Source organism: Mustela lutreola, chromosome 12 (assembly GCF_030435805.1).
Source record: "Mustela lutreola isolate mMusLut2 chromosome 12, mMusLut2.pri, whole genome shotgun sequence".
Lineage (NCBI taxonomy): Eukaryota > Metazoa > Chordata > Mammalia > Carnivora > Mustelidae > Mustela > Mustela lutreola.
The window spans coordinates 61,238,215-61,264,979 of record NC_081301.1 but is presented as its reverse complement, the minus strand read 5'-3'; the positions used below and the strand labels follow the sequence as shown (position 1 = coordinate 61,264,979).

General features: G+C 40.4%; 1 long non-coding RNA gene across 1 annotated transcript; it reads left to right on the top strand.

The window, feature by feature from the left end:
- The first annotated feature begins 4,899 nt into the window (after positions 1-4,899).
- Positions 4,900-26,482, top strand: LOC131813007 (uncharacterized). Its single transcript, XR_009346573.1, has 3 exons — positions 4,900-5,506; positions 17,232-17,981; positions 24,549-26,482. It is a non-coding gene; the product is annotated as an uncharacterized LOC131813007 (long non-coding RNA).
- Positions 26,483-26,765: the final 283 nt, after the last annotated feature.

The following is a 26,765-nucleotide window of genomic DNA, read 5'->3' as shown; positions in this document are numbered from 1 at the left end:
ACAACTAATGAACTGTTGAACACTACATCAAAAACTAATGACGTACTGTATGTTGGCTAATTAGATATAACAAACAAACAAACAAATAAATAAAACCTTCCTTTAAAAGACTAGAGACAAAAAAATTCTGCACTCACCAACAAGGAGAAAGGGAGGCAACTTACAGCATCATGTATGATTGATTTGATTACTCTGAATAATTCTGATGACTTAAATTGCCTACACCAACCCCAATCTTTGTCCATGTTACTCTATTTTTTGATAGATGAGACCTCATGCAGTGATGCTATTCTAAAGACTTCTGTCACAGTTTGAATCAAACTTCGAAAATCACCAGGAACTATAACTCATATTAGGTTTTTCTGAATTTGTCATTTATCAACTCTTTTTGACTAATGAGCTCTCTTTTAGTGTTATGTGGTCTAATGGGGCCAAAGATGGTGACTGGCAAATCTGGGTAACATTGTTGGTATTTGTGGGTTGGTCCTTCTGAGAGGTCCTTCTGTTACGAGATCAATTCATATCATCACCCTCCTGGCCCATATCTTTATCCTCTTTGTCATTTTCATCTTGCTCATCAATGTGCCATCTCTGTTTTTATATAATGGTGACCTGAGGTTCCTCTTCTCCTGAAATCAGCTGGCATTGCTTTTCTTCTGATTGTCCTTGCTCTGGATTACTTTCATCTAAGTTCTGGCCCTGCAACTTTTTCAGGAAGCACCGTGCATCCCCTAGTGTCCACATTGCTGCTGCTGACCTCCCTTCACTACAGTTCTCATCCTCCCATTAGTTGGAAGAGGGAGATTTCTTCAGAAGTTCCCAGACAGCAGCTCTAGCTACCTTTCCAAAGCCAGATTGCCACTTCTATCCTGTGGGCTATCTCACTGCTCTCAAAACAGAGCCAATATCGTCATTTCTTACTGAGGTTAGTCTATGTTTGATTTCTGTCATTTGTTACCAATGTTCCGGACTAAATATACTTGCCTCATATAAATTGCATTCTAGATGGGAAGAGGAAGATAAGTATAGATAAGTAAGGCTTAAAAAGGAAGACTGGCTTGTCCTATTTAATCAGCTGAGTCAGGGACAGTGCTAGGCAGAATTTTCTTGGCTGTCAGTTTAGTGTTCTTTTCACTTTCTTGAAGCTTGTGAAATTTCTTTCCCTATCCAGCCTCAGTCATTATTTAAAATCATTCAAGTCAATGTCATCAGACTCTCCCAGGAGAAGTAAGCAGTGGTGAAGTCCACTCTCATATGTAACTCCTGCAAGTCTAGTGTCATGCTTTATTGAGTATCCCACCAGAAATGCCTTTTAGCTGGACACTGACTTCATGTACAATCGGGTAAGTAGCTATCCAAATGGGGTGATTTGAGAAGAAATAATAAGACCTCTTGCTTTTCATTTCTCTGTAAACAGCCGAAGTTGCAACATCCCTAAAGGTAGCAAAATCCAATTGTCATCAGGAGAAGGAATGAAGGACTGTGCCTCCTCACCTCCCTACCTCTCCGCTCTCCTTCCCCTCCATCTAGGAAAGCAGCCAGTTTAGTACCAGCTTCTCAAAGGAATAAGCTGACCTCTGAGGTATGTGAGGGGGGATAGGAGGCTCTAAGATAAACACAGACCATCTTTCCAGAGTGATGCTTTCACTAGCAAATTTAGACAGAAATTTATTTAAATATTTAAGAAAAACCCTCATATAAAATAATAGAGTAGGCATGTGAAACTTATACGAATTTGTAAGCTAAAACACGAGGCTTATACTCAGCAACTTCTTTGGGGTCTGTCTATTCACCCTGATGCATGATTTCACTTGTCCTAAGGAACATTAGGGGTACTTTGGTAAAAAGATTAGTTGCAGAGCACCAATGTATCAAAAAATGTATGGCTTGCAGAGTAGGAAAGCCTAGGTTCAAACTTACTTCCACCTCTTATTAGATCTGTGTCCTTGGGAAAATGCTCCTGGAGCCATCATTTCCTCAGCTTTAGAATTGGGACAACCCCCCAGAGTTGTGGGCTTCAAAGAAATGAGGTCTCAGGGGTGCCTGGCTCACAGTAGGCCTATTCTAAATGGTACTTTTCTTCTCTACTTACACTATGAGCTGAAATCTGCTTCCAGAAAACTGTCTTATTTGTCTCAGTTTTGTCTTCTGGGGCCTCAGGAGTAAGGAAATCCATCTTTTTCCTTCCCCCATTATAACTTTCAATCATATTTTAAAAAATTGTAGTAAAATATGCATAACATAAAACTTATATTCTAACCATTTTAAAGTGCACAGTTTGGTGGCATTTAGTACCTTCACAATCAGGTGCAACTATCACTTCTATTCTAGTTCCAGAACTTTCTCCTTACCTCAGATGGAAACACTGCACCTATTAAGCAGTCCATCTCCATTCTCCTTTTCCCCCAGGTCCTGGCAACCTATAATCAGCTTTTGGTCGCTGTGGGTTTGCCTATTGTGGATAATTCATATAAATGGAATCACACAATAGCTGGCCTTTTGTGTCTGGTTTCTGTTTTCCTAGAGCTCAGGGCAGTGAAGAGGCCAAAAGAAGCTCAGGTGAAGGGAAGTCAAGCAGGGCACTTAGGGATTGGGAACGGCAGGAGAAGCACATTTTGCCTCACCCTGCAACCCCAGGCCCCACTCTGACACCTGGTAGTCAGAGTCCTGCCATGTTGCTGCAGACCATAGGCCTGGCATGGGCATCTGTCCCGGTCCTCTGAATGAGGAGTCTGAGGCCAGGTGCACTGTCAGATCCAAGGTCGGCTTGGGCAGCAAGTGCTTGGGAAGCAATCTTTCGAGCTCACCGAGTCCAGCTGGATGCCATGCGCTGTTTATCCTTACATGGCACAACGGAGGCTCGTTATAGGAGCAGCGCTCTGCCAAACATTCACAGGAAAGGCAAACCAGACTGGCCTGGGCATGGCCTTTGGAAAGGCAGAAAGGCCACTCATGTGTGCAGCCAGCGAGCTGCATGGGCAATTAAATCACTCCCAAGGAAAATCTTGTTTGAGCACTAAAGGTCATGGCCATGATTTGTCTGTGATTCTTTGTCAATACGTTTTTCTAACCAAGTACCACATAAAGAGTCCATTATGTAGGCTTTGGCGTTGCCTGCACACCCAGGGATGGGAACGGAAAAATCTGTGGGCAGGCTCTGTTAAACGCACCATTTAACACCACACAATTGCTCTCTGTTCTCAAGTCTGCTTTTGTTTACTCAAGTCCTAATTCATGGTGGGGTGGGGGGTAGGTTGGGGAAATTAGTGTAACTAGAAGTTTAGGGTCTCATAAAAGGCTTTAACTAGTTTCACAAAGATATTCACAGATGGCTGCGCAGTAAACATTGAAAAGGCCCAGTGCTCGGTGAGAAGCAGGGGGAATGGAGCCCTGAAATGTGTTTGTGTTTTGCTTTAATGGTTCCAGGTTGGTTACAGTAAATCACTGTATTAGGCACAGAGATTTCTGCTTCTCCCCTGAGCCCTTCCCTGTCCTTTCTCGCAAAGGGGACCCAGAGAAACCACTGCATCAAGCTTGGGCTTAGAACTTGAGAGCTGTGAGCATTTTCAGTCTCTTTTAGGAAGCTGGTGTTGGAAAATAGCTCAAGCAATGTGGGCGTCTGTGGGAGTGGGAATGCCTCTGAATTATACAGGCTTGACCGTGGCAACCTCAACCTCGCAGAAAGAAAGGGGAAATGCCAGTTGTTCAGGAAGCAGATCAAGTAGAGAAGCATCTCCCCCTATGGAAACTTTAGCTCAAATCCCACCTCCTCCATGAAGCCCTAAATAATTTAGAAGCTTTATTTTTTCTCCAAGTAAAGTAAAACCAGGGCAGGTAAGTGGCAGCTTAATGTTAGCATTAGAGACCTAATTTCTAGTTTCTTCAGTTGTCCCTAAATCAGGATTTCAAAACTCTCCAGAAATCACTATGCTCTTTACCCAAATTCTCAGTAACTACTCTGCACGGAATATACACTAACTCTTATCTTTGATTTGATTAATGGCATGAGTAATAGAGAGGCAGAAGCAGGAGGATAAGACTGAGGGCTGTATTTCCTGCAAGAAACAATCCTAGCCTCTTGGGAAATGGAGGGAAGATGGGAAGAGAAGGCTTCTGAGGGGAACACAGTTCAGTGCACCCTGATGAGGTGAACTGCAGTCAGGTTGGCCGAAGGGAATTTTCTGGTATGATGAAAAAAACGGAGGGTAGTGTTGTGTTTCAGACAAAATGAAAGGGCATTTTTATTTGCTTCTCTCTTGTATGTCATTTGACTATAAGAAAATGGAATCAGGATGTGCTTTGGCAGTTAGACATTTCTGTATTTCCAGGTTAACTCAAATAATTTATTCAAATCTATTTACAGGTAGAGTCCCATTTTGTGTGTGTGTGTGTGTGTGTGTGTGTGTGTGTGTGTGTGTGTTAGGAAAAGCTCCCTTGTTAATAAGGTGAATAGCAAATGAGTCAAAGGACCCTGAAAAATAATATTTTTGAAGGGTTGCAATAATATCTTGAAAGTTAAATCATTAAATGTTCATGATTTAAGGAATACTAATCTCACACAAATTATAGTTTAAAATGTAGGGAAGCAATAACATAGATTTTTCCTTAATCTACAAAGCTTAAAACAGAGTTTGAGAAAAACATAGCAACCTACAATTTTGGCAACATTCTCTTTAATGAAGAAAAACCAAAGAACAGTTTGAGGGATATCTTCCATGGCACATTCCCAGGTATAACAGTGTATACTGGTTATTTCCTTTAAGGTTGTAAGGAAGACACATGAATAAATGAGTGAATCAAAGGTGATCTTTATTTTCAAGAAGGCAAGATATATAAAGAAAAATAGAACACACGGCTGCTTAAGATAAATGCTAAATGACAAGCCTTGGGTCTGTTCGGAGCTTCACCATCTGCCTGATAACCCTGGAATGGAAACTTTGGGTCATTTTTAAACTTCCCTTTCCCCTTGTCCCTCCACGTGGGTTCCCAATTCTTGACCTTTTTTTTTTCATGCTGATTCCTCTCCCTGGAATTCCATTTGCCATGTCCTTCCCATCCCCTAAGGCCAAGGTAAATGCCAACTCCAGCATGGAGGCTGCTGGTGTTCTCAGTAAAAAGTAACTTCTGGAGCTTAACCCTACTTGCAAAATTCTGGTGCTCTAGAGTAGACTACATGGTGGCTCTCTTTTGTCTGGGCTAGAGGAAGGAAGAAGCCAGAGAGGTTTTGCTTTTTGTTTGTAAGATCAAGAGCTGAACTAGCTCAGCTGACCTTCCCGCAGAGGCATTTTCAGGCAAGTCGTTGATACCTTCATACATCGCTTGGTGGGAAGAATAGGTGGTGAATGTGCATCTCCTCAGAAGAGTCCTGGGCCTCTGGGAGCCTGTGGGGAGACACAGAGAGAAAGACAGAGAGACAGAAAGACTGGTATGAGCTCTCTCCTGGGAGGAGGACGCCCAAACATCCCACTTCTCCATCTCCATGAAGTGACAAATGTGGCTGGAAAAGGTAATATTTGAATGTATCAACAGCTGTTTCTCATTCAGTTAACTCTTAACGACCTTCGGGTCTCTCCCTCTCAGTCATTGACTAACCTTGCCTTAGAACTGCAGCAGATAAGAACCTCAACAAGAGCAAAAAAGCAGTACTTGCCTTTTTAAAACTCATGACAAATAAGAGCCATGAAGGAGGAAGTGAGAGAAAGCTGTAGAGTTCAGTGTGCCAGAAATGAGAGGTGGGGGACACGGGCCAGCTTCATCCGCCCATCTAGAATGAAGAAGCATCCTGGGCATAAGGTACAGAGATGTAGGGAGTTGGGATGTTGGGTTTTGGGCAATGACTGAGGCAACTACACTTCAGTGGAGGTCCTAGGACAGAGGTGATCTATGTCTCTCTTCTTAGGAAAGCCCAGAAAGATGTTAAGCCTTGCAGTTCTCTTGCACCATGCAGCATGGTATATGGTGTGTCTTTCTGCAAAGAGAAACTGAAATGGCCTACTGCCTTTCCCACAGCAGCAGGGTGGCATGGGAGAACATTTGGAAGCCCCTCCCTGCAGTGTTACCTTAGAGAAGAACTCTCACCTCTCTGAGCAGGGACCAGTGGGGGCAGAAGAGGACTCAGATGTGGTGACCACACAGGGAGCTTTGACATCTCCAGAAATGCCAGGGAAGATACTCACAGGCAACCAGGGCTGGGGCTGATGTACTATCATCCTAGGGGATGTGAGGTGCAAAGGTGATGGTGACTACAGATGAGATAAGTCCTCCTTATCAAAGGAGCTCTATAAGACTCAGTGTGACAGATAAAGCTCTCTGCACAAAGCCACAGAAAGAAGCTCTGGTTTGCCCGAGCTTACCCTGTTTAAGATGAAGCTTCTGTTACCAACAGAAAGAAGGGTTTGAGATAGAAACATAAAGATCCATTTGCTCCCCTCAGTTTGTGGCCAAAATAACTCTTATGTGTTATACAAAGTCTAGTAAGAGATACCATATCCTTGAGTGTTGTAAGTGTCTCATTTATTGGCAGAATTAGTGTCCTACATATTAGTTCAACTGCTTAATAAAGTACCTTTAAATTTGATTTGCTATTAGTTCTCTTTGGAGGTGGGCTGGACAGTGGGACGGGAAGGAGACTTGAGCTTCCACTAGGGGCCACCAGACACCACAAAGCAGTAGACCCAGCTATCCAGTGCAACATTAGCCACTCCTGTAGAGTTCCTCTAGGCCACCAAGGAGAAAAAAAGTGTCATGCTGAGTTCTAGTCTAAACTTTCCCCCAGCTTATACTTGCATTGAAATTTTGGTGTGAGATTAAGAGGGCCTTCATTTTTAGAGAGCTTTGGTGAAAGATTCTCCTTGCAAGGAGCAAAGGTTTCATTTTTAAGAACTGTTTTTCTTTTCTTTTTTCTTTTTCTTTTTCTTTTTCTTTTTTTTTTAACAAATTGTTCTTTTCTTATGGAGAAGCTAACAATGTAAATATCACTTGGCACAGTTTCCAGTTTCTTCAGAGATAGGAGATGGCTGGGTTCTCCATCGGTACTCAGCAACAGTACCTTTTCAGTGGACTTCTTTCTGATTGATCGCCTTGAACTCTGATCAGCTATCACAACTCTAGGATTAGGGAACTTCCAGGAAGATGCTTTGCCTTTGCCTGTTTCTGAGACATGGACACATTTTAAAAGCCATCTCTTTAGCACTTGGGGATCTAATCAAGTGGCTATCCCAGTTTTGCTTTTTAGACATGGACTCCGAGTTGTAAGTGTTAGATGCAATGGAAGTAATGAACAGCTTGGAAATATTCTCCTGTCCTGTTCTTTTTTTTTTTTTTGAAGTAGCAGTCAGCATCCTTTTTGTAGCATACTCAGGCCTGAAACCCTCCTCAACACTTACCTAATCTTAAAAGTAGGTTAGAATCCTTCAGATTTAGTAGATCCCCACTGAGTCCGAAATCCTCAGCATGGCACTCGAGGACTGTCTTAGTCTGACTTTTCCTTGATGTCAGCTCGTACCTCAAATCCTCTCCTCGTGGTTCACAGAACACACCAGCATTTTTTCACAGTTTTATGTGTCTGTGTATACTGGTACCCAGAATATCCTCTCCCTTTGACCATCTGGTGAATAACCACTTATATTTCAACACTTATCCTTCTCTGAATCCTTTCCTGAACTTCTAAGATATCTTAACTCTATAACCCTCACGTCTCTGCTGTACTCGTTTTATAGCCTCTTTAATGCTTTTTTGGAGGATTTTAATCATGTGGCTGTCACTCCTTGATTGTAAGGACTTTGAAGGCAAGGACTATGTCCCAGTTAGCTTTGTTCTTAATGTCTGGTGTCTGGTAGGCCCTGAGGAAATCTTTATTGAGTACATTAAACCTGCTTTGATTTCCAGTTGGCTGGATGTAGTTGCATTGAGAAGAAAGATTCCAGCTCAGTACTGAGAATATGGTGCTATCCAATCCTGACTTTAGGTCTGAGGGACCACTGAATCACTGAAGTATTTCATAAAGCAAAGAATTCACCAACCAAAACTGGGTGAAGGACTACACTGCAACTTATTATGTATGTTCTCTTTTATGAGAGTTTATTGCATTAGGGATTTAGTTGACCAAGACCATACCCTCATCTGAGAAGCTCCAAAGAAGCTCTTGAAATGAACTCTTAGAGAAGCCTTGCTTAAAGTGCAGGTTCTAAGAAAACTACGACATAGAGAAATCTCCCTTTCCTCAGTAATTTTCCCTCCTGTCTGGTGTTCCCTCTCGTTTCAGATTGTAACTAAGAGATTCAAAGGGCCTCCTTTCACCTATTTTTTAAAATATATATCAGAAATACAGTTCTCAGTATTTAAAAAAATTTTTCAAGTATAATTAACACAATATTATATTAGTTTCAGGTATATAGAACAATGATTCAATAATTCTATAGATTTCTCAGTGCTCATCAGATAAGCATAGTCTTTTTATTTTATTTTTTAAAATTTTTATTTTTTTTTAAAGATTTTATTTATTTATTTGATAGAGATCACAAGTAGGCAGAGAGAGAGGCAGAGAAAGAGGAGGAAGCAGGCTCCCTGCTGAGCAGAGAGCCCAATGCGGGGCTCAATCCCAGGACCCTGAGATCATGACCTGAGCCGAAGGCAGAGGCTTTAACCCACTGAGCCACCCAGGCGCCCCATAGATAAGCATAGTCTTAATCCCTTTATTTATTTCCCCCATCGCCTCACCCACCTCTCCTCTGGCAACCACGAGTTTGTTGTCTATTTTTCATCTGTTTCTTTTTTTTTCTTTGTTCATTTGTTTTGCTTCTTAAATTATACATGTGAGTGAAATCATATGGTATTTGTCTTCTCTAATTGATTTATTTCACTTTCACATTTATTTCACAGTATTACACCCTCTAGGTCCATTTATGTTGTTGCAAGTGGCAAGATTTATTTCCTTTTTTATGGCTGAGTAATATTCCATAGTGTGTGTGTGTGTGTGTGCGCGCGCGCGTTTGTGCGTGTGCGTGTGCTACACCACATCTTCTTTATTCATTCATCTATTGGTGAGCACTAGGGATGCTTCCACATCTTAGTTACTGTGAATAGTGCTGCTACAAACATAGGGATGCATGTATCTTTTCAAATTCCCTTTCACCAGCTGTCTTAACACCTTTGATTATTAATATGCTTCACAGTGTATTATAATCACATGTGCGTGTGGTTTTAGCCCCTACAAAACCCTGGGCTTCTGGAGGTCAGGAAAGTGTATTCTATTTACCTTTATACCCTGAGTTCTAATTAGTGCTACAATGGTCAGCACTTGATAAGTGTTAGCTGAATGAAAGTATAAATAAAAAGTGTACAGAATTCCTACTTTTTACTATGTTTTTGCGATTTCCTTTAACAGAGGAGCACACATTTTCCTGGAAAAAATAATGCTTCTATAATTTTTAGACAAAATAAATGCACACAAGGTTATCCAGGTTCAGTAGTGGAACCGGGAGAGTACATATCCTTAGTTGCTGGAGTACTTGATAGTTTAAAGCAGTTTTTTTTCTTATTTGACCTTTCTAAGGATAACCTGTGAGGTGAATGTTACTCTCAACACTTTACCAATAGAAAACTGGTGTTCAGAGAGGTTAATGATAGCCCAGAATTGCACATCCAGTAATTTCCTGAGCCAGAGCTACAACTCCAGTCAAGTTCTTTTGAAGATAACTTTGGAAGATTTCAATCAGTCTTTTGAAGATAACTCAATGTTCTTTTCATTATTATACATAGCCTTTCCAGCTCAGTCAACTTGGGACCTAGTGAAGTCTCTGATGGTAATAATGATGCTAATTTTGGATGCAAACTTAATTGAAATTTCTTAAAACATGAGACTAGTGTTAGTGTTTTCCATTGTTTTAAAAATTATGCAGTAAACCATTGAAAAAGGTATGGCTATGTATCAGACATTATGTTAATAGCACACATACTGCAAAACAGAATCACTGCTGGTACAGTATATGCACAATATGCTATATACTCTAAACATGTCACTTAAGCCAACACATAGAACAACAACAATAGAAAAATTTAGTAACTGAAGGTATCTGCAGGCTCTTCAATTTGTGTATTTGCTCTATCCACAGTATTAGGCAAATATGAAACTTAGTCATATCTATGCAGTGTTTCACAATGAAATGCTTGGGAAAATTGTAAACCAAATACATGTTATGCAGTAAATTTGAAAATTTGATTTTTTATAACCTTGGACATTGTTAGATTCTCTACACAGTACTTCTAAATCCCTTTGCTTTATGGTTTTCATATATCTGAAAAGATAAGCATATGCAAAATTGGATATTTTCCAGGCAATGTACCTTTCATTTGTAGTTCCTGAAGAGCTCTGCTATATGCAGTAATGTATTTATGTTTTAGAATGCTGACTATGGAATAAAGTACTATACTTAAATATACAATGCCTCTACCAACATGCCCTAAAATATTTGGATAAATGTGGTTATGATTTTTATATAATTTATGGTGTTCTGTCAAATCATACTCATAACTCTCACTTTGTATTTTGGAAATTTGAAAACATATCTTATTTCTACCACTAGAATAGGGGTTCCTTGAGGGCAACATCTATAATACTCAGTATTGTGTTTAGCTACCAGTAAAAGAAAGCTTTACTAAGGGACTGAAATAAATAGGAGTTGAATGACTTCATAGAATAAGGAGTCCAGAGGCAGGCAGCTGCTAGAGTTGGTTTGTTGGCTTACTGATACCAGAACAAATTTTGTTACAGTTCTCTGGTTGTTTCCCTTATGCTTGAGGTCTCATGTTGCCTCATAGTTGCAAAAGGGTTGCTGTCCTTCTAGTCACTGATTCAACAGTAGGGGCAGGAAAGAAGAAAAAAGCAGTGGCAGTTATTTCTATGCCTTTTGTTTCCCAAATCTGCTGGTGGACTTTTGATTTACTGTCTTCTTGGCCAGAGCCATGACTCAGCCACACAACTCTAATAAAGCCTGGGAAAATGGGTATTTAGCTCTACTACCTCTTAGGGGGCAAATAGACAAGGCAGAATTGGTTGGGAGTAGTCCTCGGCTCAGCCAGGCAGCAATATTTGTCAGAGAGTCCTTTTTCATTTCCCTGAATCTCCTGTAGTCTTAACACAGTGCATAGATATTTCAATGGATAAAATCCCTACAGTATAATCCAATTTATAAATTATTGCATTAGCCTTGCTGATGTAGGTTTTCAAGTGAGTGCTGGTGATGTACTAGTAACACTCCACAGGCTCTGAATAATTTAGTCCTCAGAACAATCCCCATCTTACAGATGAGAAAACTGGAGCTCTTGTGGATTAAGATGTTTGAGGTTGGAGCTAGTGAATTGAGGACATAGTTTTCAAACACAGATCTGTTTCCACCCTGGCTATTAAATAATTCAAATCACTTTGATGTGAAGATCATTTAGTGGACTGGCACAATCTTGATATTCCTTATAACTATGAAATGGAAGGTCTGACTCAATACTCTCAATGTTCTTTTGTGATAATATTTTGTTTTTCATTATGGGCTGTGACATCAATAGTAGATGTCCTAAACTGCAGTTGTTTTTGAAGAAGTAGGTCTGTTTAAGCAAAGATTAAGTGGGAGATCCCTGGGGTCGTTGAGTGAGAGGTAAGGCTTGTGTTAACCTATGTCTAGGGATAGAGACAGCATATCACACTTTGGATCTGGCTTATAAAAGAGTCATTTGCAGGGGCCTTCATAGCTAGGCAAACTGAAGATGAGGAAACACTCTTTGCTCAAGGAGGGTATGAGGACATTTTGTACCTCCTTTTGGACTGCCAGGTATGCAGAGCTGATTAATAGGGAGTTTGCTGGAGTCCTGAATCTTCAGGAAGGAGGGGCTAAGTACTTAACTCCTGCTTCCTGAGATTCACATTAAGGAAACGAATTGGTTCCACTGATAGGAGACACCAAGGGATTAAAAACAAAAACAAAAACAAAAAAACCCACCAAGGGAAGTCTGAGATAGTGAGCAGAGCTCGGCAGGATGTGGCAGATTCAGGAGGCCTCAGGTAGGGCGTCCTAATCTGGGGAACAGGAGGGAATAAATGAACAGAGACTAGGGCAGTAGGCATCAGCATAGCACGCAAAGCCTTGATAAAACTGGCTGGACTCATTGTCCTCTGTAACATCCTGAGGCTGTTGGAGACAACAGCAGAAGTGGACTATCAGACTCTTCAGTTCTCTGCTGGCCTGGGGTTTGGTCAAGACAACTCCTCTGGGGACTGAAGTGAGCCCTGGAACTCTAGGATGGGCTGTGAGAATCCAAAAAGGAAATACCAATTTGCAGCTCTAAAGGGCATAAATCCAGACTCGGGTCTGGAGTTATGCTTAGGAGAAGTGAATGACTATATTTTGTGGGAAGTACCTATCTATATCAGGAAAGTATCTATCTATATCAGGAACCACTCATTAAAGAGATGTCTTCAGTATGAAGATTATAGAACCACTGGGGGGTCATGGTATATGTACACACAGAGAACCTCAAGTGACTAAATTGATAGGAAACAAAGGATGGGAGAGCTAGTAGCAGAGATTAACAGGGCTAACTATACAATTCATTTATGAATAGGTAATATTCTCACATATTCAAATCTAAAGGTTTTGAAAGTATATAATAAAAATGCCTCCAGTGCTGTTACCACCCATTCTGTTTTCTGCCTTACAGGCAACAAAGGTTATCAGGCCTTACCCTTAGATACTTCTTGAGAGATATTCTATGCATATATAAGCAAGTATGTGTGTATGTATGGGTGTGGAGCTGCACCTTTTTATACAACCGGTTTTATAGCATATGTACCCTTTTGCATCTTGATTTTTTTTTTTTAAGAAACTTGACAATATGATTTGGAGATCATTTCATGTTAACAAAGAGTAAGAGTTGCCATTTGTTTTTCTTATTTTTATAGCTGCTAACATCTCATTGCTGGATGCACCATACTTTAACCAGTCCTCTCTTTATGGACATTTTGGACTGTTTTGATTGTTTCCTATGTGTTGCGGTGATTAATCTTATATGTATATCATTTGTGTGTATGTGTGTGTGTGAGTGTGTGTGTGTGTGAGAGAGAGAGAGAGAGAGAGAGTCTATTGCTAGAATCAATTTGCAGACAACATGTTTCCAGTATGTGAAGATCTAATTACAAGGGTCTGATAATTTGTGCTCTCTAGCTACGAAAGAGAAAAAGAGGGCTCCAGATTTGGTTAGTAGGTTCAACTGAATGTAAAGTCCCCACTGTAATGAACAAGAAGTTCTGGAAAGCCATGTATGTTTCCCACCTTGCCTCCATGAGACTACTGGTTTTTCTTCACAGCCTTGGGGATGGATGACATTATTATTTTCAGGCTGTAGCAAGACATGAACTAAGTAGATCCCTTTCGATCCTCTAAGATTTGTGCCTCTCACTCTCCTGTAGTCTTTGTGGGTAAAAAACACATTGGAATGTTTGGTTTTAAATGTTCCTGATCCAAAGCACCATTTTGTCCTCCTCCACATGGTCTAAGAAAGTTGAGATAAAATCAAAGAGATTTTTGCCACAAAGGGGTTTAGGCTGACAGAACAGATAATCAGGCCACTGAGGAGCTGAAATTAAGATTTGTTGTGGCAGATCGACTTGTAGATATTTGAGACTTGGCTGTAATTGAATTTTTATTGTTCAATTGGAATGCAATACATCCACTGGCCTTTTAACTTTTTAATTGAGGAGACATATTTAAAGTTTTAAATTACTAGATCTATTTTGCTTTGATTGGCCACTATATAAAACCAGACCGAGTCCATCTATAGTAGTACCATCAATCAAAGTGTGTTTCTCCATTTTATTTCCTGCCTCTACTATTAACTTGTCACTACCAACCTGCTTTTATTCTTTCACATGGTGTGTGATGGATTAAACTAGTTAGCTAGCCAGATAGATTATATAGGGTACATTAACACTTAAGTGTTTTTGATGGAGCACTGAGCAAAACAAAAGCCATTCCTTACAGAAGACAATTAAGCCTGCTGTTTGCTGCATTTTGGACTTTGTGGTTCTCACTTTCTCTGAGTGGGCAGATAATAGCCATGCAATCATTTTAGTGCAGAAGCATTTAATTAGTTCCTTTTGTAAGAGGCTTCTAATCTAGCATAATGGTCAGTCCTCTGAGTAGCCAGTAACCTTGCATCAGGCTTCCCTCTCCCCTGTCTCTGTGTCGATATTTTTGACAGAATGATTAAGGAACTCCTTAAGTGAACTAACTTCATAGGGTCTTTGTTTCTAAGACGTTTACTCCAATTTTTAGTACTTAGTTGACCCAACTTCCTAATGTTTTATTTTCTGATATTTGGAGGCAAGATTAGACCAGCCTGTTGCTACTCAGAAATCCGAGCACCTGCATGGTGGGTCTGGAGCCTGGCTTGTCTTTGCCTCACCAAGTGAGACAAGTGGCCCCATGGTTGGACCCTAGTGGACCCACCTTGCTGCTCAAGGCCCACACTGGCGCACATCTGATGCTGTTACCCACTTTCTCTTCCCAGGTTTGAACTTGTAAGTCTCCATGTAAATGCCATAAACATTCTCTCAGCACTTCTATGGGAAAGACAGAAAATATCTTTCTCTGATCCTGGGCCCCTGTGGCTCAGTCATCGCTTCTGAGGAATTTAACACTGTTGGGTACCTTGACACACATCTTTTTATTTTTTTAAATTTTTAATTTTTAAAATTTCTTTTCAGTGTACCAGAATTCATTGTTTATGCACCACACCCAGTGCTCCATGTAATACGTGCCCTCCATAATACCCACTACCAGGCTCACCCAACTTCCCACCCCCTGCCCCTTCAAAACCCTCAGATTGTTTTTTAGAGTCCATAGTCTCTTATGGTTCATCTCCCCCTCCAATTTCCCTCAACTCCCTTCTCCTCTTCTTCTCCTCATGTCCTCTGTGTTAATCCTTATGCTCCACAAGTAAGTGAAATCTTATGATAATTGACTCTGTCTGCTTGACTTATTTCACTCAGCATAATCTCTTCCAGTCCCATCCATGTTGATTCAAAAGTTGGGTATTAATCCTTCCTGATGGAGGCATAATACTCCATAGTGTATATGGACCACATCCTCCTTAACCATTCGTCCATTGAAGGGCCTCTTGGTTCTTTCCACAGTTTGGTCACTGTGGTCATTGTTGCTATGAACTTTGGGGTACAGATGGCCCTTCTTTTCACGACATCTGTTTCTTTAGGGTAAATACCCAGTAGTGCAGTTGCAGGATCATAGAGAAGCTCTGTTTTTAATTTCTTAAGGAATCTCCACACTGTTTTCCAAAGCGGCTGCACCAACTTGCATTCCCACCAACAGTGTAAGAGGGTTCCCCTTTCTCCACATCCTCTCCAACACTTGTTGTTTACTGTCTTGTTAATTTTGGCCATTCTAACTGGTGTCAGGTGGTATCTCAATGTGGTTTTGATTTGAATCTCCCTGATGACTAGTGATAATGAACATTTTTTCATGTGTCTGATAGTCATTTGTATGTCTTCATTGGAGAAGTGTCTGTTCATGTCTTCTGCTCATTTTTTGACATGATTGTCTGTTTTGTGTGTGTTGAGTTTGAGGAGTTCTTTATAGATCCTGGATATCAGCCTTTTGTCTGTACTGTCATTTGTGAATACCCTCTCCCATTCCGTGGGTTGCCTCTTTGTTTGTGACTGTTTCCTTTGCTGTACAGAAGGTTTTGATCTTGATGAAGTCCCCAAAATTCAGTTTAACTTTTGTTTCCTTTGTCTTTGGAGATATATCTTGAAAGAAGTTGCTGTGGCAGATAGCAAAGAGATTATTGCCTATGTTCTCCTCTGTGATTCTGATGGATTCCTGTCTCACGTTGAGGTCTTTTATCCATTTCGAGTTTATCTTTGTGTATGGTGTAAGAGAAGGGTCGAGTTTCATTCTTCTACATACAGCTGTCTAATTTTCCACGCACCATTTATTGAAGAGACTGTTTATTCCACTGTATACTTTTTCCTGCTTTGTCAAATATTATTTGACCATAGAGTTGAGAGTCCATATCTTTGGTAATGTTTAGTGACTGGGGTCAGGGCTCAGTAGTATTTTCTAGTTGTCTCACTTCCACGTCTATTCTAAACTCTTGGGATAGCTGCAGAGCTTGCTGGGTCATGTGGCCTAGAAAAAACTGGGGAGGGAGTGGAGGATTGGGTTGGTCTCTGCTTCTTTATTGTCCCTGTATCCCTGAGAAGCAGTATTGCCCAGGAGTTTTATGCTGTGAACTTCCTGCTGACTCTCTCACTGTGGCAGGTGGCAATTGTTTGTGGAAAGCTGATCCCCAGCAAACTCTCCCAGAGGGTGGCCTAGCCCCCATTGGTGTGCAAGACGGAAGTCGGGGGTGGGATTGAGCAGTGAGACCTGAGGCTCTTCCTTCTGGCTTATACTTGTGGGCAGAGGCTGAATGATATCTCTACCTCCCGTCAGAATAGGAACACAGAACCTGGATTATGCAGCTGCTCAGCCATTGCTCCACATTACTGCTACTTCTGTTAATAGTAATAACAAGAGTAATGACAATAACAAATGATATCTTCTGTTGGGGTGAACATGGGGCATTTAAAAAAATACCAGTTCCCTCTGTCCCCCATCTACAACATCATTCATAACCTCCCTGAGAGTGAAATGATAGGATCTCACATTATTGATCTCCTGCCTCGTGCAGGTACTTACATACAGTATTACTGATCTTCTCAGCATCAAAAGCCTGGCTTTACTAGTCACTACATCCCAGGTGTTGTTTCAGGTTATACATATCATTCAGGCCTCACAATAACGCTGTATTACAGGGGCTCTTCTCTATCCCATGGAATAATGTCCAATAATCTTTTTAGATCAACGATGTCTGCTCAAATACCAACACAAGCAGCAGCAGCTCTTAAAATGTCTTGAGTACTTACTATGTACCAGGAACAGTTCAAAGCCCTTTGTGTGTATTTGTGTGGGTGTGTGTGAAAGAGAGAGAGAGAGAGAGAAAGAGAGAGAGTTTATTTCTAGAATAAATTTGCAGACAACATGTATTGCAGTATGTGAAGATCTTTTTATAAGGGTCTGATAATTTGCATTCTCTAGCTACCAAAGAGAACACCTCAACATTTAATCACCTCAACAACACTGTTGACTATGAGAGAGTTGTTATTATTTATTCTCATTTTACAGATGAGAAAAATGAGGCAGAGTGAGATAAAATGATTTTTCTAAACTCAGTCACTGACAAAGCTCTCTAGCAGTGATATAAGGTGGGTATCATTATTACCATTTTAAGTTTTAATAAGAAAATCAATGGTTGTTTCTAGATGGCTGAATTTGAGTGGATTGACCCAAGAAGGAGGTAAAATTAATTTTTCTTTCAGAGCCATAATTATTCTTTTATTTAGGAAAATGCATTTATGAGCCTGTTTGTTGTTGAAAGCAAGGTGGAATTGAATTTTAAACAAACACTAGGTAAGTGCTCTGCACAGTAAAATAACAGGAAGTTTAGAGCTGCCTGCTGGTGCATTCAGATGGTTGAAGAACCTGTAAGAGAAGAAGGTAGGTATGGTACAGAGAGAGGGCAAGGAGGGGGTGCTAGGTAACAGGTTAAGAACCTTCAAGGAGTGTAGTGTGAGAAATTCCATGGGGAGGGAATGACCAGTGAATTTCTTGGAACAAGGATGTCTGACATCTAGTGTAAAGTTTTTTTCTGTATTTGTCATAACTGCTCTCTGTTCAGCCTAAACCTTCAAGAAAAGATTGCTACTCGATTCAGAGGTAAGACGGCGGAGAAGTAGCAGGCTGAGACTACTTCTGCTAGCAGGAGATCAGCTAGATAGCTTATCTAAAGATTGCAAACACCTGCAAATCCATCAGCAGATCGAAGAGAAGAAGAACAGCAATTCTGGAAACAGAAAAACAACCACTTTCTGAAAGGTAGGACTGGCGGAGAAGTGAATCCAAAGTGACGGGAAGATAGACCCCGGGGGAAGGGGCCGGCTCCCGGCAAGTGGCAGAGCAACGGAGCACAAAATCAGGACTTTTAAAATCTGTTCTGATGAGGGACATCGCTCCAGAGGCTAAACCGGGGCAAAGCCCATGTGGGGTCAGCGTGGCCTCAGGTCCCGCAGGGTCACAGAAGGATCGGGGGTGTCTGAGTGTCGCAGAGCTTGCGGGTATTGGAACGGGAAAGCTGGCTACAGAGACAGAGCCGACAGTAAGCTCGCAACTTGGGGTTACCTTGAACCAGCCACAGGCTCTGTGGGCTTGGAGCACGGATGGAGGTCAGGCAGACGGGAGTTACTGGGCGCTGTTCTCTGAGGGCGCACTGAGGAGTGGGGCCCTGAGCTCTCGGCTCCTCCGGGCTGGAGACCAGGAGGCCGCCATTTGTATTCCCATCCTCTGGAACTCTACGGAAAGCGCTCAGGGAACAAAAGATCCTGAAAGCAAACCCGAGCGGATTACTCACCCTGGCCCCTGGTAAGGGTGGTGAAATTCCACCTGGGGCAAAGACACTTGAGAATCACCAAACCAGGTCCCTCCCCCAGAAGATCAACAAGAATCCAGCCAAGACCAAGTTCACCTACCAAGGAGTGCGGTTTCAATACCAAGTAGAGCAGCAGAATTCCATAGGTGGAGAAAGCAAAGCACGGAACTCATGGCTTTCTCCCTGTGATTTTTTAGTCTTGCAGTTAATTTAATTTTTTTCTTTTTCATTTTTTTATCTTCTTCTGCTAATTTTTTTTAACTTTTACCCTTTTCTTTTTTAACGTTTTTTAACTAGTTTATCTAATATATATATATATTTTTTCTTTTGTATACTTTTCTTTATTCGTTTTCTTTTTTTAATTCTTTTCTTTTTTCCCTTTTTTCTTTCTTTCTTTCTTTTTGAACCTTTTTTTATCCCCTTTCTCCACCCTCACGATTTGGGATCTCTTCTGATTTGGTTAAAGCATATTTTCCTGGGGCTGTTGGACCCTTTTAGTATTTCACTAGCTCCTTCATATACTCTTATCTGGACAAATGACAAGGCGGAAAATTTCAACACAAAAAAAGAAAAAGAGGCAGTACCGAAGGCTAGGGACCTCATCAATACAGACATTGGTAATATGTCTGATCTAGAGTTCAGAATGACAATTCTCAAGGTTCTAGCCGGGCTCGAAAAAGGCATGGAAGATATTAGAGAAACCCTCTCGAGAGATATAAAAGCCCTTTCTGGAGAAATAAAAGAACTAAAATCTAACCAAGTTGAAATAAAAAAAGCTATTAATGAGGTGCAATCAAAAGTGGAGGCTCTCAGTGCTAGGATAAATGAGGCAGAATAAAGAATTAGTGATACAGAAGACCAAATGACAGAGAATAAAGAAGCTGAGCAAAAGAGGGACAAACAGCTACTGGACCACAAGGGGAGGTTTCGAGAGATAAGTGACACCAAAAGATAAAACAACATTAGAATAATTGGGATTCCAGAAGAAGAAGAAAGAGGGAAGCAGAAGGTATACTGGAGAGAATTATTGGGGAGAATTTCCCCAATATGGCAAAGGGAACGAGCATCAAAATTCAGGAGGTTCAGAGAACGCCCCTCAAAATCAATAAGAATAGGCCCACACCCCGTCACCTAATAGTAAAATTTACAAGTCTCAGTGACAAAGAGAAAATCCTGAAAGCAGCCCGGGAAAAGAAGTCTGTAACATACAATGGTAAAAATATTAGATTGGCAGCTGACTTATCCACAGAGACCTGGCAGGCCAGAAAGAGCTGGCATGATATTTTCAGAGCACTAAACGAGAAAAACATGCAGCCAAGAATACTTTATCCGGCTAGGCTATCATTAAAATAGAAGGAGAGATTAAAAGCTTCCAGGACAAACAAAAACTGAAAGAATTTGCAAACACCAAACCAGCTCTACAGGAAATATTGAAAGGGGTCCTCTAAGCAAAGAGAGAGCCTACAAGTGGTAGATCAGAAAGGAACAGAGACCATATACAGTAACAGTCACCTTACAGGCAATACAATGGCACTCAACTCACATCTCTCAATAGTTACCCTGAATGTTAATGGGCTAAATGCCCCTGTCAAAAGACACAGGGTATCAGAATGGATAAAAAAACAAAACCCATCTATATGTTGCCTCCAAGAAACACATTTTAAGCCCGAAGACACCTCCAGATTTAAAGTGAGGGGGTGGAAAAGAATTTACCATGCTAATGGACATCAGAAGAAAGCAGGAGTGGCAATCCTTACATCAGATCAATTAGATTTTAAGCCAAAGACTATCATAAGAGATGAGGAAGGACACTATATCATACTCAAAGGGTCTGTCCAACAGGAATATCTAACAATTTTAAATATCTATGCCCCCAACGTGGGAGCAGCCAACTATATAAACCAATTAAAACAAAATCAAAGAAACACATAAACAATAATACAATAATAGTAGGGGACTTTAACACTCCCCTCACTGAAATGGACAGGTCATCCAAGCAAAAGATCAACAGGGAAATAAAGGCCTTAAACGACACACTGGACCAGATGGACATCACAGATATATTCAGAACATTTCATCCCAAAGCAACAGAATACACATTCTTCTCTAGTGCACATGGAACCTTCTCCAGAATAGATCACATCCTCGGTCCTAAATCAGGACTCAGCCGGTATCAAAAGATTGGGATCATTCCCTGCATATTTTCAGACCACAATGCTCTGAAGCTAGAACTCAACCACAAGAGGAAGTTTGGAAAGAACCCAAATACATGTAGACTAAACAGCATCCTTCTAAAGAATGAATGGGTCAACCGGAAAATTAAAGAAGAATTGAAAAAAATCATGGAAACAAATGATAATGAAAATACAACAGTTCAAAATCTGTGGGACACAACAAAGGCAGTCCTGACAAGAAAATATATAGTGGTACGAGCCTTTCTCAAGAAACAAGAAAGGTCTCAGGTACACAACCTAACCCTATACCTAAAGGAGCTGGAGAAAGAACAAGAAAGAAACCCTAAGCCCAGCAGGAGAAGAGAAATCATAAAGATCAGAGCAGAAATCAATGAAATTGAAACCAAAAAAACAATAGAACAAATCAACGAAACTAGGAGCTGGTTCTTTGAAAGAATTAATATGATTGATAAACCCCTGGCCAGACTTATCAAAAAGAAAGAGAAAGGATCCAAATAAATAAAATCATGAATGAAAGAGGAGAGATCACAACTAACACTTAAGAAATACAAACTATTATAAGAACATACTATGAGCAACTCTACGGCAACAAATTTGACAATCTGGAAGAAATGGATGCATTCCTAGAAACATATAAACTACCACAACTGAACCAGGAAGAAATAGAAAGCCTGAACAGACCCATAACCAGGAAGGAGATTGAAACAGTCATTAAAAGTCTCCAAACAAACAAAAGCCCAGGGCCAGACGGCTTTCCGGGGGGAATTCTACTAAACATTTAAAGAAGAACTAATTCCTATTCTCCTGAAACTGTTCCAAAAAATAGAAATGGAAGGAAAACTTCCAAACTCATGAGGCCAGCATCACCTTGATCCCAAAACCAGACAAGGATCCCATCAAAAAAGAGAGCTATAGACCAATATCCTTGATGAACACAGATGCAAAAATTCTCACCAAAATACTAGCCAATAGGATTAAACAGTACATTAAAAGGATTATTTACCAGGACCAAGTGGGATTTATTCCAGGGCTGCAAGGTTGGTTCAACATCCGCAAATCAGTCAATGTGATACAACACATCAGTAAAAGAAAAGACAAAGTACAGCATCCCTTCCTGATCAAAACTCTTCAAAGTGTAGGGATAGAGGGCACATACCTCAATATCATCAAAGCCATCTATGAAAAGCCCACTGCAAATATCATCCTCAATGGAGAAAAACCGAAAGCTTTCCGCTAAGGTCAGGAACACGGCAGGGATGTCCATTATCACCACTGCTCTTCAACATAGTACTAGAAGTCCTAGCCTCAGCAATCAGACAACAATAGGAAATTAAAGGCATCGAAATCGGCAAAGAAGAAGTAAAATTATCACTCTTCACAGATGATATGATACTATATGTGGAAAACCCAAAAGACTCCACTCCCAAACTGCTAGAACTTGTACAGGAATTCAGTAAAGTGTCAGGATATAATTTGCATTTCTCTACACCACCAACAAGACCGAAGAAAGAGAATTTAAAGAGTCAATCCCATTTACAATTGCACCCCAAACCATAAGATACCTAGGAATAAACCTAACGAAAGAGGCTAAGAATCTACACTCAGGAAACTACAAAGTACTCATGAAAGAAATTGAGGAAGACACAAAGAAATGGAAAAATGTTCCATGCTCCTGGATTGGAAGAATAAATATTGTGAAAATGTCTATGCTACCTAAAGCAATCTACACATTTAATGCAATTCCTATCAAAGTACCACTCATCTTCTTCAAAGTAATGGAACAAATAATGCTAAAATTTATATGGAATCAGAAAAGATCTCGAATAGCCCAAGGGATATTGAAAAAGAAAGCCAATGTTGGTGGCATCACAATTCCGGACTTCAAGCTCTATTACAAAACTGTCATCATCAAGACAGCATGGTACTGGCACAAAAACAGACACATAGATCAATGGAAGAGAATTGAGAGCCCAGACATAGACCTTCAACTCTATGGTCAACTAATCTTCAACAAAGCAGGAAAGAATGTCCAATGGAAAAAAGACATCCTCTTTAATAAATGGTGTTGGGAAAATTGGACAGCCACATGCAGAAAAATGAAATTGGACCATTTCCTTACACCACACACAAAAATTGACTCAAAATGGATGAAAGACCTCCATGTGCGATAGGAATCCATCAAAATCCTTGAGGAGAACACAGGCAGCAACCTCTTCAACCTCTGCTGCAGCAACATCTTCCTAGGAACAACGCCAAAGGCAAGGGAAGCAAGGGCAAAAATGAACTATTGGGATTTCATCAAGATCAAAAGCTTTTGCACAGCAAAGGAAACAGTTAACAAAATCAAAAGACAACTGACAGAATGGGAGAAGATATTTGCAAACTACATATCAGATATAGGACTAGTATCCAAAATCTATAAAGAACTTAGCACATTCAACACCCAAAGAACAAATAATCCAATCAAGAAATGGGCAGAGGACATGAACAGATATTTCTGCAAAGAAGACATCCAGATGGCCAACAGACACATGAAAAAGTGCTCCACATCACTCGGCATCAGGGAAATACAAATCAAAACCACAATGAGATATCACCTCACACCAGTCAGAATGGCTAAAATCAACAAGTCAGGAAATGACAGATGCTGGCGAGGATGTGGAGAAAGGGGAACCCTCCTCCACTGTTGGTGGGAATGCAAGCTGGTGCAACCACTCTGGAAAACAGCATGGAGGTTCCTTAAAATGTTGAAAATAGAACTGCCCTATGACACAGCAATTGCACTACTGGGTATTTACCCTAAAGATACAAACGTAGTGATCCGAAGTGGCACATGCACCCGAATGTTTATAGCAGCAATGTCCACAATAGCCAAACTATGGAAAGAACCTAGATGTCCATCAACAGATAATGGATCAAGAAGATGTGGTATATATACACAATGGAATACTATGCAGCCATCAGAAGAAATGAAATCTTGCCATTTGCGACAACATGGATGGAACTAGAGCTTATCATGCTTAGTGAAATAAGTCTAGCGGAGAAAGACAACTATCATATGATCTCCCTGATATGAGGAAGTGGTGATGCAACATGGGGGCTTAAGTAGGTAGGAGAAGAATAAATGAAACAAGATGGGATTAGGAAGGAGACAAACCATAAGTGACTCTTAATGTCACAAAACAAACAGGGTTGTTGGGGGGAGGGGGGTTAGGAGAAGGAGGGGGGTCATGGACATTGGGTGTGTGTGTTCTTTGGTGAGTGCTGTGGGGTGTGTGGACCTGGCGATTCACGGACCTGTACCCCTGGGGATAAAAATATATGTTTATAAAAAATAAAAAATTAAAAAAAAAAAAAGATTGCTACTCACAACCTAGTGAAGGGTGAGGACATGGGCCAGACTTTCTAGGTCATGACTAACAGTAAAACAGTTTAGATGTTTGGGCCAGAGCTGGGAGTGAGTCTGAGCAGAGAACCAAGCTGAAGTTAGACTCACGTGGAAGTAGGTGGAATAGGCTTCCAAAAAGTGCCTTCCCCAATATGCTCAAGAGAAGTGAACCATATAAGGGTATGGGGAAAGAGGGAACAAAGGGTGACTTATGTAATAATCAATTATTTTCTAAAGAGGAGGATGTGTATCCTTTACGGTAGGCCTCAAGTAAAAGAAACCATGGTTCTGAATGGAGGTAAGCAGTAAGGAGATTTTTTTAATTGCACCTAGCAGGAGTTCCAGAGGTATGGTGACTTCCAGATTGGTCGATTCATTAGCTCAACCATGTCATCAAGGATGTAATTCTTCTTACTCTCCTCTGTTATCTTCAGGATCTGGTGGTAGCAGGATAGCTGCTGAAGCTGCTTCCCAGCTTCAGGGAGATGGATTCCTATGGAATTGACTTCTGCTGGACACAAGTTCTTTCAGGGTCAGACGTACTCACCTATTATCACCACATGGCTGCCGATTTGTCCTTGTAGCACTTCCATGTTTCTTCATCCGGTTCTTTGGTGTAATAAGGAGAAACAAGAGTTGGAGAGAGGTAAAAGCATAGCTTTTCTAAAAGAAACAACAGGGTTTGTGTAGAATTCCACTCCAGGTTTGGAAGAATAAATATATAAAGTGAGCCTGAAACATCTTTTCACACCAGAGCGCAAGAAAACCATTAAAGACTTTGGGGACTGTATTAAAAGATTTAGGAGCTGACTTGAAGGACTTCACTGATCAAAGATAGGACAATTTGAAAAACACAAAAAATATATAACTGCAAATAGACTGAATGAAGTTCATAGGATATGTTAATACACCTGACTTACAATGATAAGCAGCACAATTGGTCACCTTTGTGAGATGTTTGGGAATGAATCCATTATTCTAAAAATAGGTAAATAAGAGCAAAGAACTCAATCTGTCACTTTTTTTTGTTTCCATCAGAGCAACCAACTATTTATTGAGAGAAAGTGTTTCCTTGTAGAAAATTCCAGTTTTGACTAACTGTATTTTAATGGAGAATATAAGATTTAAAATATCAGTATTTCCATCTTTAATGAGATAATTGATCTAAGCAATTAACATCAATGCCTGCTAAGAGCAGGAGTTGAAAAGCTGATAGGGAACTTTGTAATCAATGACTTAGGCTGGCAACACCTGGACTCTTGATCAATAGTAACTTCAGGCACTATGTACCTCCTGATGGGATGCAATAGGAAGGACAAGGCACCACCTATAAACTGTTCTTGCCAAAAAAATTGAACCTAAACATAATCATGCCTTCTAGTTTACCGGAAATATTGGGGCATAGGGATAGATACAATATATGGACCTTTTTTGGATTCTGATTTAAACAAACCAAGTACTAACAAATATATTAAGCAATAGGAAAAATTTGAATGCTAACTGAATATTTGATGATATTGAGGAATTATTAACTTTTTCAAATGTGATTATGGTATTATGGTTATATTTTTAAAAACTTTATATTTTTATAGATACATAATTAAATATTCACCTTTGAAATAATAATGTCTGGGATTTGTTTCATAATAATATAGTGTATGTGTGGGGTAATTGAGTAGGAATATAGGTGGATAAGTATGGCCATGTATTTATAATTAATGAAGCTGGGTGATGGGTATGTGCAGTTGACTCTAGTGTTCTATTTGGCATATGTTTAATATTTTCCATAATAAAATTTGGAAAAGAAAAGAGTTAACATTTGTCAACCACTTTTGAATCATTGTAATTATGGCTTCTGCTACCCTGGCTCTAGGCAGGGGCCTTGATGCAAAGGCTCTGGGAGACATAAACAATGGATGTGTGAAGGCTGAGCGGAGGCTGTTTTGGGAGTGAGAAGAGCATACACAGGACCATTGCTTTTCAGGTCTCAGCCACAGGTCTCTTTTTTCTGCTGACCCTTCTCCCATTTTTGTCCTATTCTGGACTGGACAGGATTCAGTGGAACAAACTGGGAAAACTATGGGGGATTTGTTCTTAGGAATTGTGACATTGGCTCTTAATCGGCATACCTCTTGTTGCTGATGCTGTGATTCTGGGAGCTACCACCGACCACAAGTCAATGAAACCATTCTCTTCTACTAGTGGCTAAAACTTGATGTCATGTCACTGCCAAACATAAAGTCTTGGATCCTGTTAAAAGATAAAGCCTGTAAAAAATGGCAGACCCTGTAACCTATAAATTTTTATGTTAAAGTTCCAGGAGAAAACTCATTGTGTGAGCATTCTGCTATCCATCTGGAGATGGCCATTTTCATCAACTCTTAATAAAACTGTTAACTCAAAGGATGGGATTTTATCAATTGTAATTTTTCTCCTTTTAATTCTTTTTATAGTCCGAATATGCTATGGTTTGTATGAACTAGAATCTAAGATGTTATCTGATTTAATATAGAATTGTATGATAGGTGTTAATTTTTTTTTGAGATTTTAATTATTTGACAGAGATCACAAGTAGGCAGAGAGGCAGGCAGAGAGGGTGGGGGAAGCAGGGTCCCTGCCGAGCAGAGAGCCCAATGCGGGGCTCGATCTCA